We start from the raw sequence: 27,338 nt of genomic DNA on the forward strand, positions 1-27,338 counted from the left end.
TTGTGAAATGTGGCAATAAAAGTCATATGTGCATAAAATCCATCAGCAAAGTAATTAAACAGTATCTCCAAATGTTCAGAAATTTGATGGTTGAAAGCTGGCAACCCTATCTGTGCCACCTTCTGGCCCAGAAGAAAAAAGAAATGTCAGGACATGGATTCCAAAGGGTCCTATTATGGAAGCTTTTCTGACTGCTTTTTAAAGAGACAGTACTATTTTCTCCCCAGTTGATCATGGCATTTGTTTTTTTAAAAGCCCTTTGCCACTTTCTTCCACACAACCAGCCTAATGCTTCTTTCCAGCTTGTTGCAAGCTTCCAAGTTCTCTTCCCTGTTGATTGTAACTTTGACTCATTCCTACCTAATGTTTATCTTTCGTTTACTTGAATAGTTACCCCAGTTTTATTCTTGTTAATTGTAAACCGATCCGATATGGTTATTTACTATGAAGGTCGGTATATAAAACTGTTAAATAAATAAATAAATAAATAAATAATGCCCTTACATACCACGAATGACCCTCGTTGAACCATACCTTATCTTCACATCCTTTGTTACATACAACCATCACCTGTATTTACACTACACATGGAAAAATATTCTGGCATTTATATTGTTATAGAGTATTATGAGAATTTATGTCAACAAGCCATTTCCTTCATATATTTCAACGGAATCAAAATTTTGAAACTAAATCCCATTGCTTAATATTCTAACACATATTTTATAGACCTTCATAACATCCCGCGGTCTCTTTGGGCATTTCTGCTCTCTGTTAAGCCGCTGTTAAGCTCTGTTAAGCTGTTATGCCTGTTGGTCGCAGATGGCTGCGACTGCGAATACTCACGTCCTGCACTACTCTCCTGCCCTCCCCAGGCTGCTCGCTATGTGGGCTTTTCTGTGTCTCCACGTTCCGTGGGACTCTCCCCAGCGGCATTGATGCCGCAGCTCCCTGCTCCGATGCTGGGCCCTCTTAGGTGCACGCGTCACAGGCCCCGCCTTTGAGGCCTCTTCGTCGGGAACCTCGGGGGCATCCCGCTGTGATGACATCATCTGCCTCTCATTCATAAGCTCCAGCGTTGCCTCCAGCAAGCCGACTTGGCAATAAGTTCCATCCGAAACAGAGCTCCTGCGGATCCCTGAGACGTCGCCTGCTGCCGTTCCTTGGACCCTGTCTGGCACCCACTCCTCGGGGGTCAGTGCGCACCTCTTTGGGGACTTGCTCCCCTGGCCTGCCCTGCTCCTCGGGCTGGCTCTGTGCCTCTTGGGTCCAATCCTGCCTTGGCTCCAGCTATATGTGTGTCTTCTGGATCTTCGCAGTATCAGTGAGTTCTACACTTGGCCTCCTCGCTCCTCGAGGCTGTACCTGTATCCTTGTCCAAATCTGACAGCGCCTGCCTGCTCCTCGGGCCATCTTGTCACTCCAAAGATCCTCATTGTCCCACCCTGCTCCTCGGGGCCAGATTCCAGCTTGTCCTTGTCTGGCAGCTGTCCCGCTCCTTGGGTCAGCTACTGCTTCATCTCTGGCATCACCTCTGCCTACTTCATTCCAGCCTCTGGGCTGCTTCATGAGATTATTGTGTGAGTGTTACCATCAAGGTTCTGTTCCTGAACTCTGCATACTCTGCCTACTCACTATATTTCAGTTTCTCTACAGCTCAGCCATCCTGGGATCGCTGTTCCAGTGCCTGAGGGGCTACAGCCCAGCCGGGCTCTTCCAGCTCACTACTGCCACCTCTGGTGGTTCACTATACAGTTTAAGAAAAGATCTCGTCTAGTGTGTGTCTGTCTCCATACTCTGAGCCTGACCGGTGGCCCCTCTCGGGATCTTCCCCCGTGGGTGTGGTCACCTGCCACCAGCCCAAGGATCCACCCACAATTATCACAAATAATAACAGGTACTTATTTCATTGCTCCCATTCACTCTTATGTGTGGATGCAGTGAACAGTCTGGTCAGCAGAACATTTAAATCTATATGTGTAAATTACATTTATGATTAATTTGAATTGCAAATCATTGCTAGAATATGCTTTGGGATAACTTGATATTTACAATTCAATTCTATAATTTTATTAAATGGAGATTTTGAGAGGATTTTAGATGAAACATAAACACATTTTTGAAGTTCTTATTTGTTCTAGCTGACTTTGATATTGATTAAAAAAGCCAATATAAGTTCATACATAGTTACATAGTTGATTACATAGTTAATTAGGATGAAAGAATATCTGATGCCTATTGAGTCCAATCTACTAATTGCCTGAAAATGTTCGCTATACAGTAATACGCAGAAAAACCCCCCAGTAGGTTTATAGTCAGTTATGAACACAATGAAAAAAAAAATCCTTTCCAAAGCCAAATATGGCAATCAGCTTAAGTACACTGATCATTTTTCCCTAGAGCCCACGTATATTATCCTTCTGGATGATATATTTTTCTTGCAGAGATGTGTCCAATTTTCTTTTTGAAGTTATTGATGTAACCTTGACAGTCTCCATTGGTAAAATGTTCTATTATTTCATCATGCTTTGAGCAAAGAATCCTTATTTCTCAAGGTGATGAAATCTATTCATCGTAACCCTAGAACATATTCACAAGTTGTTGATTGATATTGGGATAAAAATATACGCTGCAAAACGATTGTTGTGAGATCCATTGATTCTATTTGCATAGTACAACCACCATATCACTCCCATATCATCTTTTTTTTTTTTTTTTTAAAGAAATAAGCCCAAACAGGATGATCTTCCTGTATATTCCCAACCTTAAATTTCCATTCTTATCTTGGTGGCCCATTTGTACTTGCAGCTATCATTTTGATATCCTTTACAAAGATGGGGGCCCAAAACTGCACCTCGTACTTAAAAATCTGCTATGACTAAAGTCTTCATAGGGAAATGAAAATCCTACCCCCTCATTTAATGCACCTCAAGATTCGACCACCTTGGCTTTGAACCTGGGAGGAGCAGGCTTTCTTCTATGATCTCACTAATGGTCTGCATCCTTAAACCCCACATATCCTTTCAGATTTTCTCTAAACTTCTTCTTGTTTCTGATTAGTTTCCTTAAATGTACTCTTATTTTGCTTCTCATTACTATTTTTTTACCTTTGTTCTCTTTTCTTATGTACCGTCATAGAGAACTTCTAAATCCCTGATTCCTTTTTCAAGACCTCTAAAATGATCAAGTGTAGGCAAAGAAAGTTGGGAGGCAGAAAGACGTAAGAATACTCAATGCCATGCTATTTCTTCAGTGATCCACATATGCAAACAGAATCATACTGGTGATTCACAGTTCACATTTCCAAACATCCAATCCTTCTGGATCAAATCATGTTGACACCCCTACATTTTCAAGTGGGCTCTACTTTAGACGTCCAACTGTTGGGAAAAACCAAGTATGTATTAATCAAGTTTGAGTTCATTAATCCATATTTGAATACATTGCAAGGACTGGGATAATGTTAAGCAGCCAGAGAAGGGGGAGCTTTGGTTTAAAAATAAAAAAATGAGAATGAAACCTAGAGAAATCAAGTTTCTCATCAGTTTAAGCATTGACTGTGATCTCTTTAGCCTCAGATCAAGGGCACCTGGCTTTAGCTGAAGAAGCTGAATGCAGATCAGTCTTTACAATGCACAGAAAATAAATACTACTTTAGGTATGGTGCAGAAATTTCCAGTTAACAATTCTGAATGTTGTCACTTAAGTGACTGAACTTAAATGTCTTCATATAGGAAAACAAATAATTTTTTTTATTAGTATGAAATAATTGATGGATTTTATCATTCTTGGCTCTTTTATAAATAGATGCAGGGAACAAAAATACACTCTGATTTAACATCAGTTATGAACTAAAACACAAGCAATTATCAGTCTGTATTAGAGTCAAATTGTTGCTTTGAAAATGAGGATGAACAGCTATTAGAAAGGAGAGTGCTAATTACTCTCAAAAGGAACTTTTTCGGAAAAATACCTATAACTCATTCAGACCTTTGTTTACTTGAGCAGACAAATATTAGTTTGCTAAATAGGGTTAAAATGCATAAAACACCACAATCCCTGTTGAAAACATATTGTTGCTGTTGATTGAATTCTATCCACTTTTCAGGCTGATTTCTGTTTGTTTAGTTAATAGACGGACTTTAAAAATCATTATTTTCAGCAGATCTATGTTAGGGAAGCTCTGAGGATATTTCTGACTTTTGACCATTTTCTGTCCCTAGTGAAAAGAATGGAAAAGTACATAAACATTGCCCTCCACCAAATAAAGGCAAAAGAATGGGAGCAAAGAGAAAATTAAATAAAAGATAAATATTAAGCACATTTTTTTTATGAACATTATATATGAAATGGTAGAAATTCTTTACTTATACATATTTCACTTTCTAAGGCTTTATCGAGCCAAAATAAATGTTCTCATTTTTGGTCCAATGAAGTATTAGAGATATATAATGACAAAAATATAATCTAACAATAAAGCAGGACAGATATTCACAATTGACAAGTGACCCAATATCAAATGCAGCCTATGCCTGTACTTCCTCTTCTGGAAACCTTTCATCCTGATGGATATACGAGAGATTAATAAATGTGATCAGTGAACTTGTGTGACTGAACTATTGGTTGGTACCTGTAATAGTGCTTTAACACTTTGACTCCAATAAGGTGAGCTTGTTAGATATTGACTTCTGATCTTGTTCAGTTTGCCTCGAGCTAAATGGTGAGCTTCTAGAGTTGTTAAATCCTTCTTCTGAAGAAGAAGAGACAATGAAGCCAAATCTGGTAGAACATCATTTCCAGAGCTATGCTAAACTCAGAAGTGCTCAGCTTCTTGAAACAGTATTTGGCAATTGGGTCTTTTCCCCGCTCTTCCTTGAAATATTGAAATATTGTAACAAAACAGCATAGTTTTGAACTATAGCTTGCACAGCAAAATGCCTCAACAGCTATCGCACTTCATTTAAAGGTCTGAATGCCACTGAATCGTGCTCTGAGGCATCAGTGATTTCTTGAAATTTAACTGTTTTCAAAATAGATCTACTAAACATCGAGTACACAGTTCTGATAAGAGTTTCAATGTCTTGCATCAGTTTTACTTCTTTCCATGTATGAGTTATTCCTAAATCTTCACGATGTGCTACACAGTGTTGCTGAGAGGTGTGGGATTTCTTTTTTCAACTGTGCTGCTACTCCATTTTTTCTTCCTAACATAACAGAGGATCCGTCCAATATAAACATAACTATCTTCCTTAAATCAAGCTTGTTTGCAGTATAAAAGAGTTTGATGGCAGATACGATTAAAGCAGCATTGCAATGTTCTAATCGCAAACTGCTACCAATTGATACTTTGTAATCCAAAGCATTGCTAGGCCGATACTTAAAGTAAAGTATTAAGCATTTTGTCAAAGATATGTCAGTACTTTCATCAATGGTTAAAGTGTGGAACAATGCCGAAGAAATTTGTTGATGACTTCAAGAAATTCAAATGCGTAATTTTTACTTCTCCAACCATCTGGCAGCTTTACAAATTTGGCCATGTGTTCATTTATATCTGTAACAGCCAGCATAGAGGAGTTCAATTTGATGGCTAGCAAGATGCTGTCAATCAGGACCTTTATTTCATCTGGATTTGAACGCTTCCGTTCTACAATGATTTGCATCCTTTGCTTTTCTTCTGGTGTCTCTAGTAACAGGTTCTTCAACCCACCGCAAAATAGTGGATTCATATTTTTCAATTTTGTTACACTGTCAATGTGAGATTTACATACTAGATGTCTTTTGAGGAAATCCAGTTTCCAGACCTTGTTCCAACTTTTACCCATAGAAAACTCTCCTACAGCTTTCGCTTCAGCGCAGATCAGACAAATGACTCCTTTATCTTCATCATACGAAAACCTTTTGCGCAGGGCTACACGAGTTAGGCCGTGCGACTTCATGGTATTCATTTCAACAGTCTCATCTAGCCATTCGGATTTAAATGATGTAGCTGTTCTCTTGCGTTTAATACCTTTATTCATTTTGGTTTTTATGCATTCAAATCTTATTATCTTAATTATAATTAACTTAAATATTATCAACTTATTTAAACATAACCAGTTGACACTATCTTTTTCTAATGTTCTTTATAAATGATTTATATTACCACATGGTGTCATATACACTCAGTCATCTAGCTGCTGACACAAAGCATAGATTCTTGCACACTTATGTATTGTGTAGCCTAGCAATGCTAGCATCCCTCCCATCCACACTGTGTCACTGTACCCTGAATCGCTGCAGCTATGCCATTGGAGGTTGGGAGTATGACCTCATCCCATTAATGACCTCATCCCATTAATGACCTAGCAGCCAGTTCTAAGTAACAGGTGGCATCCTGGCCTCTGTCTGAAAGCCGCATCAGTGTGTGCACTTAGGATTAAATTCACTGGGGTTACAGAAACTTTGGAGCAAGTGCTTAAACCAATACTATGGACTGTGCAGAGATGAGTCAGAGATCTCTTAACCCACAGAGAGGCACAGACATTATGTAGCGCACGTTAGGTGTCTCCCATCATTGCTGTGCAAGTATAATGAATTTATGCCTAATAATTTGCCTAGTTTTTAGAAAAACTCTAGGATTAAAAACTCTGTGTGCTAAACTTTGTACCATGTGCGCGGCCTTCACGGGTCATGTGCATGCGCACAGTTTAGAAGGAACACTGCCCCTGACCTCTAATACCTATCTTTACCCCTGCGATCACACCTACTTTCATAGTCAGAATTCAACAGTATTTCATTACAGCTGCTTAAAGCGGCCATCCACATAGGGGGAAATTTTCAGGCTGTCCAAGTAGCTGAATACTATGCGGGCACTTTTAATTCACACACATTGGGAACATTTTTGAAGAGAAACTATCTGTGTTTTTTTTCTGTTTGTAAAGAATGTACTTTGCATCTGTTGTTTGTTCAATCAGAAGTGAAGTGGGGAGGAGAGGGTAGGGATGTGCAGCCAAAAAGTTTTCGTTGCATACGTGATACGTATTCGTGGGGGGTCAATTCCGTTTCATGCGGAAGTATGGAGAATTCCATAAGTTGTCGATTTGTAAATACGTTACTACGGCGAGTTAAATTATTGTCCCAGCTAAAATTAAAATTAACTACAACCCCCCACCCTCCTGACCCCCCCAGGACTTAACAAAACTCCCTGGTGGTCCAGCGGGGAGTCAGGAAGCCATCGCTGCACTCGTTTGCCGGTTTCATCACGGCGCCGATAGCCTGTGTCACAGGGGCTACCAGTGCCATTGGTCAGTCCCTATCACATGGTCACCGGCGCCATCTTGTGCTCCTACCATGTGACAGGGGCTGACCAATGGCACCGGTAGCCCCTGTGACATAGTATGGGCAACGGCTATTGGCACCATTTTGAGTCCTGGCATCGGATGGCAGGTCGCTCCGGGACCCCCGTTGGACCCACAGGGACTTTTGGCCAGCTTGGGGGGCCTCCTGACCCCCACAAGACTTGCCAAAAGTCCAGCGGGGGTCCGGGAAGACCTCATGCACGCCGGCCGTCCGATGCCAATACTCAAAATGGCGCCGATTGCCTTTGCCCTCACTATGACGGCGATCGGTGCCATTTTGAGTATTGGCATCGGACGGCGATTTTGAGTCTCAAAATGGCACCGATCGCTTTTGCCCTCACTATGTGTGTCATAGTGAGGGCAAAGGCGATCGGCGCCATTTTGAGTATTGGCATCGGATGGCCGGTGTGCAAGGAGGTCGCTCCCGGACCTCCGCTGGACTTTTGGCAAGTCTTGTGGGGGTCAGGAGGCCCCCCCCCCAAGCTGTCCAAAAGTCCCTGTGGGTCCAACAGGGGTCCCGGAGCGACCTGCCGTCTGATGCCAGGACTCAAAATGGCGCAGATAGCCTTTGCCCATACTATGTCACAGGGGCTACCGGTGCCATTGGTCAGCCCCTGTCACATGGTAGGAGCACAAGATGGTGCCGGTGACCATGTGACAGGGGCTGACCAATGGCACCGGTAGCCCCTGTGACACAGGCTATCGGCGCCATGATGAAACCAGCACCGAGGGTGTGAGAGTGCAAGGAATGGCTTCCGGACTCCCTGCTGGACCACCAGGGAGTTTTGGTAAGTCTTGGGGGGGGTCAGAAGGGTGGGGGGTTTAAATTTTTATTTAGGAGGCCGAATAAAACAGAAATCTGTTTAATATGTGGGGAGTCGCGATGCGTTTCGCCTCCCCACGTATTTAACAGATAGCAAAAAATAAGTTGCGGATTACAAATCCATGGAAAACAGATGCACATCCCTAGGAGAGGGCATGATGACAAAATAGCATGCGTACATTTGAAAATCATTTGTTTCCTCTCCTGAACAAAGAACACCCAAAGGAATGCCTCTTTTTAATGCAACTAAAAGCATAGGCGCTATGGAAGCCACATTGGCTTTTAGCAGCATTTTAGGAGGGCAATCTTCAGTCAGGCCATTATTTAACCAGTTAGATGCCTTGGAAAATCATAAGCAATGCCATTTCACATCTATAGGGGGTTCATATAGAAATATCAACCACTGTACTATATAAATCCATTCATTTTAGTGTTCAAATAAAAATCTAAAGTTAGATAACCTAGAAAATAGGCTGGGGGGGAAACGTAATGTGTTCATTTAGTCAGTTTATGTTTAATAAATGAACAGAATGGTTGCAATGGCCGATCACAGACCATTATTTGAACTACATCATTTATTTATTTATTTTGATTTTCCTGGTTGTTCTGGCTGCAGCTTCTTCCTGATTGGTCGCTCTTTAATGCAAACTATGGGTGGAAGTGTGAACAGATGGCTCTTTCTCAGCAGTCATTTTATGAAAGGAACACTTACATAGCACTGCTCAGTAGCTTTACGCACCGCTGTTTGGCAGAATATGCTACTGCTGGTGCATAAAACCTCCCCAGCTAGTGCAACATTGACTCCTGATTTAACTATTTTGCTGCATCCGTGGCATAGGTTCTTTTTCCTTTTCAGAAACCAATTATGGTTTGTGTTATGAAAACCTACAGAAGAGAGGTTAGGAGGAGGTTTATGTAAATGGCAAGGATGAATCAGAAGCTGCTAGTACATTAAGCTCCATCTCGCAAGAAAGGAGGTGCAGGTTGCCTAGACAACCAGTCATTAAATCCTCATACATACAGTATGGAGCAACACTGATGCAGCTAGGTCACAGAATAAAGAATGAAAGGCGAGTACTGAAACACATTGTTGATTAAGAAAAGCAGTCTTATACTGCACCCCTTTGTTGGAAGAGTGAACTTTTCTTATTGTTTCAAGCTAACTTTGGCTTCTGAGTTCTCTTAGGATCAGGCTACTTGTGACGTTGTAGTGGGACCCATCCTCAGAATTAGAACTCATCAGGGTAGGTCTCATTCACAGTCTCCAGTCTGGTTTACTTTTTCCTCCCATAACATCTAATAACAGGCCAAATACTTCTGAAGATTTATGTACTATAGCTAAGAGGAGGCAGCTCACTCGAGGCACTACCAATGCCACTTTGACTGTGAGGAGTAGGAGACTCTGCAGGGCATCAGCAGTCATAGTAACATAGTAAAGACTCAAATGGTCCATCTAGTCTGCCCAGCAAAATGTGGAGGGCTGTAATTTCTGCTCCTTGCAGGTTACCCTCATGCCTACTGTCTAGGGTTGTAACTGTTGCTCTGTGCAGGTTACCCCCATACCGAAATGTTACATCTGAGGTTACCCCATTTGATCATTTCTACATTCTATCCACTAGGGATCCTCTGTCCTTCCAGTTTTTTATTTCCAGACAGTGCAATGAATGGGAGCTTGAGGAAGGTCTTGTACTTGTCAGGATAAAACATTAATCATTGGGCCATCAGGGTCTCAGTCTCTTCTTTTTTGAGCACTCAGCAGCACTGCCTTTCTGATATCCTTAAAGTTTTTACGAGTCAACTTGTGCTGTCAATGATGGTACTCTAAGACAAGGCATGTGACAGATGCTGTTTGACTTCTGTCATTCTTCTTTGACTTTTCTGCAGCTTAAGTAAAATATCTTGATAGTTGAAGTCCAGTTTTAGTTAATGCAGAACAATTAATGCTTTCGGTGACTGGTGTTGCACTATAATTTGCTCATTTTTGTCAGGCATTAGTAACTTCACTTCAGTATCTTCTCAAATCAAGTACCTGGTACATCATTACAACCCCAAGGGATCAGCAGTCAAGAGCTGATCATGTCCTGACATATTTATACTACATCTGGTCAGGGCATCTTTTCATGGATTTGGGGGACTTGATGGCTCCTAGAGATTACAGCTGAGAAAAAATAGATTTCTCATAAGAGCCTAGTAGTGAAATCTCATAGCACATAATAAGATCTGCTATCATGAAGCAGACTTGTATTTATTTATAAACTTATGGTATTCTGCCTTTTCCTAAAATAGTATCAAGGTGGATTAGAATCAAAATTAAATCAGGTGGGTTCCAATCAGAATTAAATCAAAATTACAGTTGTAGTAGCATTACAATATTTAACTGGAGCAAAGACAAACACAAAGTTAGGGCATTTTGTAAATAAAGACAAGATGTGAGGTAGATTGTGAGTAGCACTGGGATGGGACATAGTTCTGGGTTGTAGCACTGCAGGCTGTTAGAAGATATGGCAGAGTTATGAATAGTCTTCTAGGTAGTGGTAGTACCCATAGTAGATAATCAAGGATCCATTTGGTAGGTAGAGAGCAAGAGTATAGAGACAGGTGCAAGAATAAAGATGTATTTACTATGAAGCAGACATCTAGTGCATATGAGAAAGAATCCTGAATACAAAAGCTTAATGGTCTTTGATCAAGGCTTCTGGCAGTCAGGTCATAGCACAGAAAATTCTCTGCTGAGGAATCTAAAGGAAAACCCGGCTGAAAAGCCAAGCCTTAACATTTTTTTATGGAAACAAGAACCTGGCAGATCCCCAATAGCTAATCTGTTTCTTGTATCTCACTCCCAGGGATAAGCGCTGGCTTTCCCAAGTCTCCTGGCCATGGGTGTCGGAAAGGGATGAGCCACAGAGGCCATGCCCGCACCGATTTTGGGCAGGCAAATTATTTGTGGGAAAATGTTTTTGTCTTCAACCTGCATGAGCCAATTACAAATAATAAGAACCAATTACAAATAAAAATCTTCGCACCACTCTCCTCCCCCCACCCTCCACCTGAGGTAGAAAGTGTTCAGATCCTTCCCCTTCCATGGAGCTTGCTCACAGTAGAAGTCAAGTTACAAGATATATAACTTCCATTGCAAGCGAGCTGCACACAAAAATAGCATCACCACGTGCAGGCCTGCTGGACATATTTGGATAGCGTTGCTACTGCCCACAGCTGCTGGACCTGTCTTTTCTTGATGCAGCCACCGGACCTGCTCTCTCCCTGGCTTCTATTGTGCTGCTGGTTGCCCAGAGCTTTCAACCTTGCCATTGCCCGACCCTCCTTACTGCCCCTGCTGTTGCCTGCAGCAGTGCTAGGAGACCTGAGGGAGGAGTTGCACTATCAGCACAGATAAACTGATGCTGAACAGGGGATGGGGAGGGGAGCAGGGGAGAAATGGTGGTGGAAGTAGAGCAATGAAGGAGGAGAGCTGAAGAGAAAGAAGGTGGGAGAGGGTGAGGAACCTAAAGGGAGAATAAAAGGTAGGGCAAGGGAGGAGAAAGGGAGGAGAAGGGACTTAGTGGTCAAGATGAAGCTGGGGGTTAAAAGCAATGGGGTGGGGATGGATGAGAGAGGTGTTGCTAAACAGAGAAGAGGGGGGTGGGTAGAAATGTGGGGGTCTGAAGTAGGAGAGGGGAGGGTTGGGAGTAGGGGGAAAGGGCTGATGGCAGGGGAAAGGCAGGGCAGGAAGGAAGGAGAGGGGATAGAGGGCAGAGGCCTTGTCATTGTTTCAGTGTTTTGTGGGGGTATTATGTTGGGATCACTGAGCGTTCATCATTTTTTTCATGGTGGGGAGAGGGGGGTTATGTTGGGGACCATCAGGTCTTTGTCTTTGTTTTGGGGTTTGTTTGTTTTTTTTTTGTGGGCAGGGATTATTACATTGGGCCTACTGAGACCCTGGTATTATTCTGGTGGGGAGTATTATGTAACGTAACAGCTCCCACTACCTACAAGAACAATGACTGGGGCCTAGCTTAGTATAAGAAGATATGCATTTCTGTTTTTTTAGTGCTCCATTATTGTACTGAATGCAGAGTCTGGCTTCTTGGGGTTATCATGTCAGTTTTTGCCTGCATATTTCTCTTTCTAATTTCTGATCACTTTCTTTGTATTTGCTAAGGTCACTTTGCATGTGTGACTGAGGTGAGGTAAACTGCTGGCATATATTTTCTGTGTAGGGATCTGTAGCAGTCCTGTTTGTTCGGTTTTCCGATCTGGTGTTCTAGGGCATGTTGTAGTGTTTGCAGGGCTGTTCTCCTTTACGGATCTCACAGAAATTTGGTAATGTACTATCTGGCTGAAGTGTTGTCAAATCCCAGTCGAAAGATTCCTGTGGAAGGGTTCCTGAAAAGTGTTTGGTAGGGTGATTTGTACAAGGAAATGCTCTGCATTAATTGCTGGAATGGGATGGATGGGGTTATCTGGATGTAAAGTATACATTTACAGAACTAGTGATGCAGGGTTTATATTGTTTGTTTTGTGAACGCCATAACAAGAATGAACCTCACTCATAAGCCAGGGTATGTTGACGAGGAGCTCAGTCTCTCAAATTTATTGCTAGTGCTCCTCTTAATACTTGCATTGTATCAAATGGCTTCTTTCTGAAGCTTGCATGGTGTAATATATACAGGCCACATAGAGGTAGATTTTAAAAGCCTTGTGCACACAAAAACCGCCACATACACACGTAAGTGGGTCGCACAAGAGCTACGTGAATTTTAAATAGCCAGGAAGGGCATGAGCGTTCCAAAGGCAGCACTGACGTGTAACTCCTAATTTTCCAGAGCTTGCGCACATAACATATGCACACCACAGCAGGCTTGAGAGAGAGAGAGAGAGAGAGACTATAAGGCTCGATCTGATACTTTATTTATGGACTTATTGTAAGGGGGCACTTTAATTCGGGATGAGTTTTCAGGAGTGGGTTGGGGTTGGGGGGTGGTGGTGTTACAGACACAATCAGAGGTATCCATTGTAAAACTGACATCAGTAAAGAATCAACTTCTCTTGTTAGAATTGTCATCGCTTATAAGGTCAAACATTCTTTACTGCTGTCAATTTTACAATGGATACTTCTGAATGTGTCTGTAACACCACCCCACCTAATCCCAACCCACTCCTGAAAACTTACCCCAAATCAAAGTGCCCCCTTACAATAAGTCCATAAATAAGAGTATCAGATTGAGCCTTATAGTCCTCCAGCAACACACACTAAAATGTGGATAAAGGTATGTGATATTGGCACACAAGGAGGGCAATTTTCAAAGATCCCATTTCCATGGGGAGTGGCAATGGCAGATAAAGGTGGAGGAGGAAGTAGCTGACAAGGCGCTGCTCATGTTGACTGTACTGTGTGGGATGCCTACATTTTCCTGCTGTGCATTCCCTCTGTCACGCTGCCTTTGGAGCTCCTGTTTCTGCATCCTAGCTACCAGCATCTCCTTCCAGTGAATTAGAGTGTGGGGCTGGAGAGTGATACTCCCTTTCAACCATGGGTAACACAGCATGGCTAGCATGGAAATATCCTTTTGAATGAGGGGTTTGAGCCTATCTTGCATCTGCTGCTGGCAACAACTCTGGTGCCAGCCCTTGGTCCTGCTGGAAACACTTTAACTTCTTCTCCAGGATATTGACATTGGACATGGCCTCACCCAGGGTGGATCTGAGAGGCTTTAGAACTCATATTATCTGCATCATGTGTAATTAGTCGTGGTGACAAAAAAGGGTGATTCACAGTTATCTTGCTATTCAGAGACAAATCATGAAGGCCTGTTCATTTCTCCACTAACCTCTGAACCATCAGCTGGGTGGAATTACCCCTTATGCCTACATCCTGAATGAACACTTTTATTTAAATCTCCACTGAAAGGGTTGTTCCACTTAATACTGCAAAATATTCATACAACCCCCATATTTGTTCACACAAATACACTTACATGAGATCCCGATTTTTTTCTTTTATTTTTTTCTGTGTTCAATTAGTTTTAACCCAACCACTTCATGTGTTCATTATTTATTAAAAAAAAGTTTTGGAGATGGAGGTGAATGTCTCATTTAATGACTTACTTCATTCACTTCAAATGCTTTGAAGTCAAAGTTTGTCACAATCGTGTATTTTAATCATTGACATTCCACCCTACCATCCACTTTTTTTATTCAAAAACTTAAAATCCCATTTATTTATTTTAACTTTCTCTTAATCCAGCGAAAATGCTTCATTCAACTTGTTCCATATTATTTCCCACCATATACTTAGCTTAGTGCTGCATCATCTCTATTCAATGTCCTCCCTACAAGGCCTTGTTTCGAAACATCCACGTTTCTTCTTCAGGGGAGATGAATGATTCGATGTTTCTCCTTCAACTGTTCTCTTTGCACTGCGAAGGTGTTTCCCTTTGTTCATGTTCCCACCCCTTTTATATTCCTCCTCCTACTCCAGAATGAACCAATCACATCTTGCCATGTCACCACTTCACAACGATGACCAATCGAGATCTTCATTAAGTCCATAAGGAATTACTGAGTTTAATCTAAAAATCCACCTCTGTTCCTGATAATTTAACCTAGTTGCCTGGTCCCCTTGGAATGTCAATGATTAAAATACACGATTGTGACAAACTTTGACTTCAAAGCATTTGAAGTGAATGAAGTAAGTCATTAAATGAGACATTCACCTCCATCTCCAAAACTTTTTTTTAATAAATAATGAACACATGAAGTGGTTGGGTTAAAACTAATTGAACACAGAAAAAAATAAAAGAAAAAAATCAGGATCTCATGTAAGTGTATTTGTGTGAACAAATATGGGGGTTGTATGAATATTTTGCAGTACATCCTGAATGAGCCATTTCTTCTCACAGAGCTGCTGCCCACCCTTATGAACATAAGAATATAAGAACTGCCACACTGGGTCAGACCCAGGGTCCATCAAGCCCAATATTCTGATTCCATCAGTGGCCAATTCAGGTTACAAGTACCTGAAAGGATGCTAAAGAGTAGATAGGTCCCATGCTGCTAATGCTCAGGGATAAGCAGAGGCTTTCCCCATGTCTATCTGGTTAATAACAGTTTATGGACTTCTCTTCCAGGCCAAAAGGCAATATGTTTCCAAAAAATTCATGCCACAGGCTTCAGTAGTACATTTTTATTTTCTACAGTTAAAAATCTAACTAAACTCATGATGAGTATACTGTAGATTGTCATAACCCTCTCCCATACAGTCCCGAGGAATCTAATTTTTTTGACTGTAAAGTTAGGGATTTAGAATCTCAGTTTCCTACTATTCCTGATTATCTTTTGACTAATCTCAAAAAAGTAGAATCCTATTGGCAACAGTTTAATGAAGTATCAACATTAGTACAGCAGACAATTTCTACATTGAATCCTGCACACTGTAATTTGAACCCTAGCTCTATAGGAGTGTTAAAAGCAATAAAAGAGGAGATTTCCCCTCATTTGGTAAAATTAGTGAACCTTTCTTTAGCTGAAGGCAACCTTTCCTTGTGCTGCTAAAAGAGCTCTAATTAGAAGCTTGCTCATGAATGCGAGATTGGATCCACAGCTTTTAACTAGTTATCGTCCTATTTCCAACTTATCATTTCTCTCTAAATTGAGTTCCTTCTACTATCCCAACTAACAGATTATCTAGATGAGTTTTCCTTACTGTTTCCAAACCAATTTGGTTATAGAAAAAAATAGTAGTACGGAGACTCTCTTACTTTCTGCCTTTGATACCATTTGCCGTAGATTTGACAGCGACCAGGTTTATTTATTAATCTTATTAGACATCTCCACTGCATTCGACACTATTGAATACAGGATCTTGACCTGTCATTTAAAACAACAAGAGATCTCCAGATCAAAGTTCTCAAGTACTTTGCATCATTTCTTAGTGAGAGATCTCAACAGGTCTGTGTAAATGAAAAAAGATCGGAATAGAAAGAGTTTCAGACTGGGCTCCCCCAGGGTCAGTGCTTTCACCCATACTTTTTAACATCTATCTTATTCCTTTATGTAAACTCCTGGCTGGCCTCGGCCTGAATTTCTTGATCTACACAGATAATATTTCATTTTTCATCCTCATAAATAATTCGTTGTCTGTTAGTCTAGAGTGCTAAAGAATTTTTATGTGTACAATCAGCAGATGGATGTTCCATAACCGCCTGTCTCTAAACATTCCCAAGACTGAGATCATTATGCTATTGCACATTAAAGAACCACCACAAGACCTTAGCTTTGTCTTTGGCAATCATACCATCCCAATTTCTTCCTCAGTTCGAGACTTAGGATTATTATTAGATCCCCCATCTCTCCTTGAGCCTACACATTAAGAACCAAATCACAGTGGATATATGAAGATGTGCATGCTAAAACATCTAAGGCCTTGATCAAGAGGATTTCATAACTGTGCTACAGTCACTTATGTTTGCAGGTATTCACTATTGAAATTCCTTACTGCTAGGTGTTCCATCCTCCACACTGCAGCCCCTGCAGTTGTTTCAGAATGCCGCAGTGTGCCCTTGCTCTCAGGACAGAAAAAATATGATCACGTCACACCCAGGGCCGGTGCAAGGGTATTAGGTGCCCTAGGCGAAACGTCAGTTATGCCGCCCCCCCCCCCCCCCGCCTCCACACACAATTAACTTACATTGTGCATTAATGAAAATAACGAAGTCTGTATTTATAACAGAACACTTATTTGACATTTTTATGCCATGTAAACCATTGAGATGATTTGTCTTATCGACGGTATAGAAACTTTTATAAATAAATAAATAAAAATAAATAAAATAAACATAAACCAAAGCTATACTTGTTGCTCAAACAAAAAAAGCAGACACATCATATAATATTAAATAATTAAAATGGCAGTCAATCAAGAAAAATAAACTTAAAAAGCCATCTTTACTTACCCCCTCCAGCAGCTCTCTTACTCCTCTTCCATGCAGGCTGTAGTACACACCAGAAGCAGCAGTAGTGGCTAAGCTCTATACTCATGGTCCTCTTCCTTAGTCCCATGTCTCTGACACACACACCATATCAGTCATGCCCCCATGACCAGTTTCTGTCTCTCACACACCAATCATCTCCCAAACAGTCTTTGACAAACACACCAGTCACCTTCCTGAACAGTTTCTCTCATGCCATACACACACAGGCTTCCCACTCCCGTGTTCCACTTACATATATGGGCTTCTCACTCTCATAATCACTTTCTCTTTCTCACACACACTCACCAGTCTCTCACTCTCATGCTTGTTCTCTCCACATGCACAGGCTTCTCATTCCCATAATCACTTTCTTTCTCTCACACACATACACAAACACACACACCAGTCACCTGATCTCTCTCATGCATACACACACACAGGCTTCCCACTCCCATGTTCTCTTTCAGATATACAGGCTTCTCACTCCCATGCTGTATCTCACACACTCCCAGCTTTCTCACTCCCATGCTCACTCTTCACATGCACAGGCTTCTCATTCCCATAATCACTTTCTTTCTCTCTCTCACATACACACAAACACACACCAGTCACCTGTTCTGTCTTACATATACAGGCTTCTCCCTCCCATGCTGTGTCTCACACACACCCAGGTTCTCACTCCCATGCTCACTCTCTTCACATGCACAGACTTCTCATTCCCATAATCACTTTCTCTCTGTTACACACACACACACACCAGTCTCTCTCTCATTTCCATGCTTGCTCTCCACTGCACAGGCTTCTCATTCCCTGAATCACATTCTTTCTCTCATATTCACACACACCAGTCTCTTTCTCTCATACACACCATCACCTTACTAACCAGTCTCTCTCTCATACATGCACACACACACACAGGCTTCCCACTCCCATGCTCTCTCTCACATAATCAGGCTTCTCACTCCCATGCTTTCTTTCACATACACCCCCACAACACCAGGCTTCTTACTCCCATGCTTTCTCACATACCCAGAGTTCTCACTTCCATGCTTTTTCTCTCTTTCACACACACACATCAGTCACATCCCTGACTGTCTCACACATCAGTCATCTCCTTGAGCAGTCACTTTCATTGTCTCTCACATATACACATACATCAGCTCTCTGACAAGTTTCTCTCAATCACACACACATGCTCTCGATCAAATACATTCTCTCACTTACACACAGGCTCTCAATCACACACACATTCTCACAATCACACACAGGCAGGCTGGCTGCTTCTCTCTCTTTCTCTCACTCACTTCCTCCCCCGCACAAATGGTAGCTGCAACAGCCTCCTCCTCCAGCCCCCGCAGGCCAAAAAGGAAGAATCCCATCGGCCGCGGGAGGCTCGTGCTGCTGACTCCTTTCCCGATTACCGGCTGCTTCAATTGCTCGGGGACCGATGCTGCTGTCGCCGCTATTTTTTTCATGCGGCACCGCTCTTTCTCCTTCCCGCGCATCATTTCCTGTTCCGGGTCAGGGGGGGGCGGGAGGAAGAAAAGGCCCAGCCGCGGATGCCACAGGTTTTTTTTTTTTTTTTTTGTACTGCTGCCGTTCCCGCTGGGCTTGAACATGCTGATAGCCCAGCGGCAACAGCAGCAGGGAAGGAAGAGCAGCGGGAGAGACCGGGAGCACACGAACCGCTGGGGGAGGTCAGATGGGTCTTTTGGGGCGGGCTGCCGGCAGCGGCTCTTTTATTTTTATCGGGGGGGCGGCGGCTTAATGCAGCTCTTTTCATTTTACCGGGACAGCGGCTGAGTGCCGCCCCCGGGAAGCTGGCGCCCTAGGCGACCGCCTAGTTCGCCTAGTGCTTCCGCCGGCCCTGGTCACACCTGTGTCGGTTTCATTACATGTGAGAGTGCAGTATAAAATTCTAACAATAATTCTCAGATTAGTTCATAACACAAAAGTACCATGGGTGGGTGCCTCACTGCACATCTGTACCCCCTCTAGAACTCTACGTCCTAAAATAAAAGTCTCTTAGACATACCTGCCATATTTCATGCACACTTGGGGGAGGTTAGTGATCGGGCTTTTTCAGTGGCGGGACCAGCACTGTGGAACTCTGCCAAAACATCTGAGAACTCTTGTAGACGCAAAAGCTCTTCAGAAGGCCTTGAAAACTTGCTGTTCAGGAAGGCATTTGAAGATTAATATGGTTTAGCTCTTTTGTCTTTGTCTTAGCAGTGTCTTGTTTTTATTTATTTGACTGTACATGGTGATGTTCTTTTTTATGTATATATATTTTGTAAATTGCTATGATCTATGTAGTATAAATAAATAAATAACTTGCCCAAACCTTTTTTAAACCCAGCTACGATAATTAACTTTACCATACCCTCTGGCAATAAATTCCAGAGCTTAAGGGGTAGATTTTCAAAGGGGTACGTGCGTACCCCCTGAAAACCTACCCCAAACCCCCCCTGTGCGCGCCGAGCCAATTTTGCATAGGCTCGGCGGCGCACGCAAGCCCCGGGATGCGCGTAAGTCCCGGGGCTTGCATGGAGGGGCGTGTCGGGGGGCGTGCCGTGAGTGACACGGCGTTTCGGTGGCATGCCGTGAGTGACACAGCGTTTCGGGGGCGGGCCCGGGGGCGTGGCGCCAGCCCAGGGGCATGGTCGAGGCCTCCGGACCAGCCCCTGGTTCGGGTGATGGCGCGCCAGCAGCCCGCTGGCGCGCGCAGATTTACACCTGCTTTCCGCAGGCGTAAATCTGCCAACAAAGGTAGGGGGGGGGGTTAGACAGGGCCGGAGGGGTGGGTTAGGTAGGGGAAGGGAGGGGAAAGTGAGGGGAGGCGGAGGGAACAGGCAGCGCGTGCTGGGCTTGGCGCGCGCAGGTTGCACAAATGTGCACCCCCTTGCGTGTGTCGACCCCGGATTTTATAAGATACGCGCGGCTACGCGCGTATCTTATAAAATCCAGTGTACTTTTGTTCGCGCCTGGTGCACAAACAAAAGTACGCCCGCGCATACATGTATAAAATCTACCCCTAACTGTTTGTTGAGTGAAAAAGATTTTTCTCCAATTTGTATGTGCTACTTACTAATTTCATGAAGTGTACACTAGTTTTTGTATTTTTTTGAAAGAGTAAATAACTGATTCACCTCTTCCATTCTTAACTTAAAGTTGAAGGAATGGCTCCCCTATATCATTTTGGTCACCCTTATCTTTTCCAGTTCAACTATTTCTTTTTTTGAGATGCTGTGACCAGAATTGCAGACAGTACTCTAGGTGTGGTCTCACCATGGAGCAATACAGAAGTATTATGACATTCTCTGTTTTATTCTCAATTCCTTTCCTAATAATTTTTAACATTCTGTTTACTTTTATGACTGCTGCCACACATTGAGCCGAGGATTTCAAAGTCCATGATGACACCCAGATATTTTTCCTGGGTGGTAACTCCTAAAATGGAACCTAATGTTGTGTAACTACAGTGTAGGTTACTTTTCCCTATATGCATCACTTTGCACTTGTTCACTTTAAATTTCATCTGCCATTTGGATACCCAGTCTCCCAATTTCACAAGGTCTTCCTGCAATATATTACAATCCATTTGTGATTTAACAACTTGGAATAATTTTGTGTCATCTGAAAATTTGATCACCTCACTCATTGTTCCCTTTTCCTAATCAATTATAAATATATTAAAAAGTACTGATCCAAGTACAGATCCCTGAGGCACTTCACTGTTTACCTTTCTCCACTGAGAAAACTGACCATTTAGTCCTATTCTCTATTTCATATCTTTTTACAAATTTGCAATCCACAATAGGACATCGCCTCCTATCCCATGACTTTTTATTTTTCTCAATAGACTTTCATAAGGGAGTTTGTCAAATGCCTTCTGAAAATCCCAATACACTATATCCACTAGCTCACCATTATCCACATGTTTATTAACCCCTTCAAAAAATGTAGCAGATTGGTGAGGCAAGACTTCCCTTGGGGTAAATCTATGCTGGTTGTGTCCCATTAAACCGTGTTTTTCTATATATTCTGTGATTTTGTTCTTTAGAATAGTTTCTATGATTTCCCCAGCGCTGAAATCAGGCTCACTGGTCTATTTTTTCCAGGATCACCCCCCCCCCCCCCCCCCCAGAGCCCTTTGTAAAGATCAGGTTTACATTGGCCACCTTTCAATCTTCAGGTAGAATAGATGATTTTAATGATAGGTTACAAATTACTAGTAATAGAACTGCAATTTCATTTTTTTACTTCTTTCAGAACTCTGAAATCATTTGATGCAGGCAATTTGCTACTTTTTAAATTAAAAATCATCTAGATTCACTGTGATTTGTTTCAGTTCTTCTAAATCATCACCATTAAATATTTTTTCTGCCATGAGTCTTCCCCTAAAATCCTCTTCAGTAAACATTAAAAATGTAGTCTTTCTGCTATGGCTTTGCCTTCCATTTACACACCTTTAAAAATGTCTCACTACTTTCAAAGGATTCCCCATTGGTTTCTTCAGGACTAAGCTGCCATATTTGCTATTTGTTTATATTTTTCTGAACATTTGATAATCCAGCTCTTCCCAAAGCTGGTCTCAAGGCGGATTAGAATAAACTTAAATAAGCATAGAAATTAGAACATCTTAGAATCAAATCAGAATTTGCAATTAAAATAGCATTGGGATCCATCATAGGAAAACCCATTTGTGAATAGTTTCAAGATCCAGTTCTGCCCCTATTGTGTATAATGCAGTCCCTTGTCAATAGTTTAGATAGTTGGGTGGAAGTTGTGACTCTTAGGGATGGCCTGACTGAAAAGCCATGCCTTAGCTTGTTTCCCTGAACGTAAGGTAACATAGTTCCAGGCACAGGGTTAATGATACTTTCTTCCAAATGTTTTGGTGCATAACAAGTACTGAAAGTGTGGAATCATGTTCCGAACCATTTGGTGAAGGTCAGTGGAGGAGAAGAAGGAAGAGGCATTTCAGTGGATCAGAGTTCCCTTGAGGGCATATAAGAGGATAGAAGTTGAGAGAGGTACTTAGGGACCTGTTTAAGGATTTGAAGACAAAACATGGAGTTTTAAATTTCATCCCACTTTCCATTGGAAGCCAGTAAAGTTGATATAAAATAGGTTTGATATGATCAGTTGCTTTTGCACCTACCAAAATTCTTTTGGAAGTACTTTGTAGCAGCTGGAGCTATACAGGGAATTGCAGTAATCAGTTCAGCTGGTGATTAACATAAGGATTATAGTAGCAAGATTGTGTTCCTCAAGGAAATTGTGTAGTTGGAAAACCTGATTCAGATACATTTAGGAGGAACTTACCACTTTCGATATGTGGGATTCCATTACCCCAGGGGATATTTTACTGCCAGGTGTAGCAAATGTGCAAAGCAATGCATTTCTTCATAGCCCCCATCTTCCATAGCCTTTCTCATGTTTGTAGCACTGGCTAACAAAAACACAGAAAAAACAGACCTGTCTCTCCGGTCTAGCTCCCAGCCCTCCATTATTTTCCTTATTGTTGCTAATATATTGTCCAAGGTATGGCAGATATCCATCACTTGCGTATGCAGCACAGCCCAGCTCTTCCCTACTGATCCACCTCTACCTGCCCCTGCCTCAGCTAGCTGCCACCAGTCTGCCATCAAGGTAAGTTAGGAACGTATAGCATTCTGGCTAGACCAGATGTTACTAGTGAAATTAATGTTGCTTCTCTCTACCTAGGCAAGCTGCACCTGCATACCAGCATGGCACTGAGTATAAGGGCAGGAATAGCCTGTCCACTGAATGTTGTCCAGGAAGGCACTATATAATTATAGAAACATAGAAACATAGAAATGACGGCAGAAGAAGACCAAATGGCCCATCCAGTCTGCCCAGCAAGCTTCACACATATTTTCTCTCATACTTATCTGTTTCTCTTAGCTCTTGGTTCTATTTCCCTTCCATCCCCACCTTTAATGTAGAGAGCAGTGATGGAGCTGCATCCAAGTGAAATATCTAGCTTGATTAGTTTGGGGTAGTAGCCGCCGCAATAAGCAAGCTGCACCCATGCTTATTTGTTTTACCCAGACTATGTTATTAGCCCTTATTGGTTGTTTTTCTTCTCCCCTGCCGTTGAAGCAGGGAGCTATGCTGGATATGCGTGACGTATAAGTCTTCTCCCATGCCGTTGAAGCAGAGAGCCATGCTGGATGTGCATCGAAAGTGAAGTATCAGGCCCATTTGGTTTGGGGTAGTAACCGCCGTAACAAGCCAGCTACTCCCCGCTTTGTGAGTGCGAACCCTCTTTTCTTCTCCCCTGCCGTTGAATCAGAGAACTATGCTGTATATGCATTGAAAGTGAAGTATCAGGCTTATTTGATTTGGGGTAGTAACCGCCGTAACAAGCCAGCTACTCCCCTCTTTGTGAGTGTGAATCCTTTTTTCCACATTTCCTCTTGCTGTTGAAGCTTAGAGCGATGTTGGAGTCAAGCCTGTGTATGTTTATTTAATAAGGGTATTGACTCCAGGCAGTAGCCATCATTCTGGCGAGTCACCCACTCTTCATTGGCAGCCTCTTGACTTTATGGATCCACAGTGTTTATCCCACGCCCCTTTGAAGTCCTTCACAGTTCTGGTCTTCACCACATCCTCCGGAAGGGCATTCCAGGCATCCACCACCCTCTCCGTGAAGAAATACTTCCTGACATTGGTTCTGAATCTTCCTCCCTGGAGCTTCAAATCGTGACCCCTGGTTCTGCTGATTTTTTTCCTTAGGAAAAGGTTTGTTGTTGTCTTTTGATCATTAACACCTTTCAAGTATCTGAAAGTCTGTATCATATCACCTCTGCTCCTCCTTTCCTCCAGGGTGTACATATTTAGATTCTTCAATCTCTCCTCGTACGTCATCCGATGAAGATCCTCCACCTTCCTGGTTGCCCTTCTCTGTACCGCCTCCATCTTGTCTTTGTCTTTTTGAAGGTACGGTCTCCAGAACTGAACACAGTACTCCAGGTGAGGCCTCACCAAGGACCTGTACAAGGGAATAATCACTTCCCTTTTCTTACTCGATATTCCTCTCTCTATGCAGCCCAGCATTCTTCTGGCTTTAGCTATCGCCTTGTCGCATTGTTTCGCCGACTTCAGATCATTAGACACCATCACCCCAAGGTCCCTCTCTTGCTCCGTGCACATCAGCCTTTCCCCCCCCATTGAATACAGTTCATTTGGATTTCCACTCCCCATATGCATGACTTTGCACTTCTTGGGATTGAATCTCAGCTGCCATATCTTCGACCACTCTTCCAGTTTCCTTAGATCCCGTCTCATTCTCTCCACTCCTTCCGGTGTGTCCACTCTGTTGCAGATCTTAGTGTCATCCGCAAAAAGACAAACCTTACCTTCTATCCCGTCCGCAATGTCGCTCACAAAGATATTGAACAGGACCGGTCCCAACACCGATCCTTGCGGTACACCACTTAAAACCGCTCTCTCTTCAGAGAAGGTTCCATTGAGGGCTAAGAAGTGCCGCAGCAGCTTAAATCCCATATTCTCCACAATCTTCAAGGGCTGGTCATCCAGAGAAATCATTTCCCCAATGCACCGTTTCCTCGATGCTGCTCATCTCTTATTAAAGGATAGTGATGTGCTAAAACATCTCTTCTTTTCCATCCTGCTTGTTACTGACAATGGGGCTTGGGGTTGCTTACCTGCACCTCATTGGAGGAAGGGGATGGGGGGTTGTCTCGGAAGACAGACTTACTCTTTTCTCTGGCTTTCCTGCTGCTGTTGCTTTGAATGGTAGGCAGAATCCCCCTGAAACCAACACTTTTTTCAAATGATGCTTTATGCCAATGTTTGTAAGATGGCTCAATATCTTTCCTCTACTGATGGCCTTATAGTAATGAATGTATTCTTCAAAATGCTGGTCCTACTTTCACACCTGTTATGCCTTGTTGGATCTTCTGTCCAAGACAGTGTCTCTAAATGGGTTGATTTTGCGCATACCATGACAGGAATGATCAGCATTCGTGAACAAGGGTATGATGGGAATGATCTCAATCTCTCAAATTTATTGCTAATGCCCATCTTAAAACTTGCATTATGCCAAAAACAGCCTCCTTCTAGAGTTCACAAAATGTAATATTTATTTATTTTATTTTATTCATCTTCTCTTTTTCCTATACTGCTTATCATCAATCTAGGTAGTTTACAAATTTTGCATACATAAAATTTTAAAATAAATAAAATACAATACCAATACAAAACAGTAAAAAACACACAACATAAATAAGCGACTCTTGACCTTCCCCTCTAAACCCTCTTGCTGCTTAACTCTTTCAGCCCTGTCTTTTTACCTTTAGACATTATCAGCCTCCTTAAAAAGCCAGGTTTTTAGCATTTGCCCTAAATAGCTTATGCTCTCTCATTAGCCGTAACTCCTCCAGCATTGAATTCTAGAGTACTGGTCCTGCCACTGTAATCGCTCATTCATGAACCATGTTCAAGCTAGACCTCTCCTTAGCCAATGCTGTGTCAAATCTTAATCAACATCGGGGTTTCTGGAATAACCCTTTACTTTCCACTGTATTTATTCTTCTGCCAGTTATCTTTCCTTGTTTGATTGATTCTTTAAAGAGCTTTATTCTTGTTTTGCAGACTCTGTTGCTTCTTTCGTCTTGTGCGTTCCTGGATTTTCAGTCATTCCTTCTATTTGCCAGAACAATTGTCCAAGCTTAAGAATGGAGACTGATGATGCTTGTTCACTTTCGCATTTCAGCACTATTTTGGCATTTGGATCCATGATGCCACTAAGTTTGCTTGAAGACCTATTATGGTTTCTCTAGGGATGTACAGTCTCTGGGGTAGATTTTCAGAGCCCTGCTCGCCTAAATCCGCCCAAAACCGGGCGGATTTAGGCGAGCAGGGCCCTGCGCGCCGGGAAGCCTATTTTACATAGGCCTCCCGGCGCGCGCAGAGCCCCGGGACTCACGTAAGTCCCGGGGTTCTCGGAGGGGGGCGTGTCGGGGGCGTGTCGGGGGCGGGCCCGGTCGTCGCGGCGTTCCGGGGGCGTGTCGGCAGCGTTTTGGGGGCGGGTACGGGGCGTGGCTACGGCCCGGGGGCGTGGCCGCGCCCTCCGTACCCGCCCCCAGGTCGCGGCCCGGCGCGCAGCAGGCCCGCTGGCGCGCGGGGATTTACGTCTCCCTCCGGGAGGCGTAAATCCCCCGACAAAGGTAAGGGGGGGGTGTAGACAGGGCCGGGTGGGTGGGTTAGGTAGGGGAAGGGAGGGGAAGGTGAGGGGAGGGCAAAGGAAAGTTCCCTCCAAGGCCGCTCCGATTTCGGAGCGGCCTTGGAGGGAACGGGGGGAGGCAGCGCGGCTCGGCGCGCGCAGGCTATACAAAATCGATAGCCTTGCGCGCGCCGATCCAGGATTTTAGTGGATACGCGCGGCTCCGCGCGTATCTACTAAAATCCAGCGTACTTTTGCTTGAGTCTGATGCGCAAGCAAAAGTAGGCTGATCGCGCTTCTTTTAAAATCTACCCCTCTGTATATACTTGTTTTTATAGATTATCTGATGGGTGTGGAAGAACTTTCTTGTTGTTATACCCAATTGTTCAAGATATTTATGGGGCCAGCCTACTATTCCAAAGCCACATGAGAGTGCAGGAATTGCAAGCTGATTAATAGAGATGTGCATCATTTTTTTGCGATTGTTTTGGGCTTCGTTTCAGGGCCCCTAGCGGCAAATTTCATTTTTCCTGCATTTTTCCTGCAGTTTGTTTTTTTTGGGGGCCCCGATTTTCGGGTTAGTGCACACAAACTCCCAATAGTGCGCACTAACCCAAAAAACACATTTTTCAGAAATTTCAGAAAAATTCTATGGGGTAGATTTTTAAAAAATGCGCATTCACGTACTTTTGTTGGCGCACCAGTCGCAAACAAAAGTACGCTGGATTTTAGTAGATACACGTGTAGCCACGCGTATCTTCTAAAATCCAGTATCGGCGCGCACAAGGCTGCCGATTTTGGACAGCCGGCACGCGCCGAGCCGCGCAGCCTGCCTCCGTTCCCTCCGAGGCCGCTCCAAAATCGGAGCGGCCTTGGAGGGAACTCTCTTTTGCCCTCCCCTCACCTTCCCCTCCCTTCCTCTACCTAACCCACCGCCCCGGCCCTATCTAAACCCCCCCTACCTTTGTCCATGGATTTACGCCTCCCGGAGG

General features: G+C 43.1%; 1 long non-coding RNA gene across 1 annotated transcript; it reads right to left on the minus strand.

Annotated features, from left to right (window-relative positions):
• Positions 1-3,974: 3,974 nt before the first annotated feature.
• Positions 3,975-6,216, minus strand: LOC115086165. The gene is made up of 2 exons (XR_003855119.1): positions 6,143-6,216; positions 3,975-4,219 (listed from the first exon to the last, which is right to left on the minus strand). It is a non-coding gene; the product is annotated as an uncharacterized LOC115086165 (long non-coding RNA).
• Between the last annotated feature and the right edge of the window lie 21,122 nt (positions 6,217-27,338).

The sequence above is a fragment of the Rhinatrema bivittatum genome, chromosome 2, assembly GCF_901001135.1.
Source record: "Rhinatrema bivittatum chromosome 2, aRhiBiv1.1, whole genome shotgun sequence".
Classification (NCBI taxonomy): Eukaryota; Metazoa; Chordata; class Amphibia; order Gymnophiona; family Rhinatrematidae; genus Rhinatrema; species Rhinatrema bivittatum.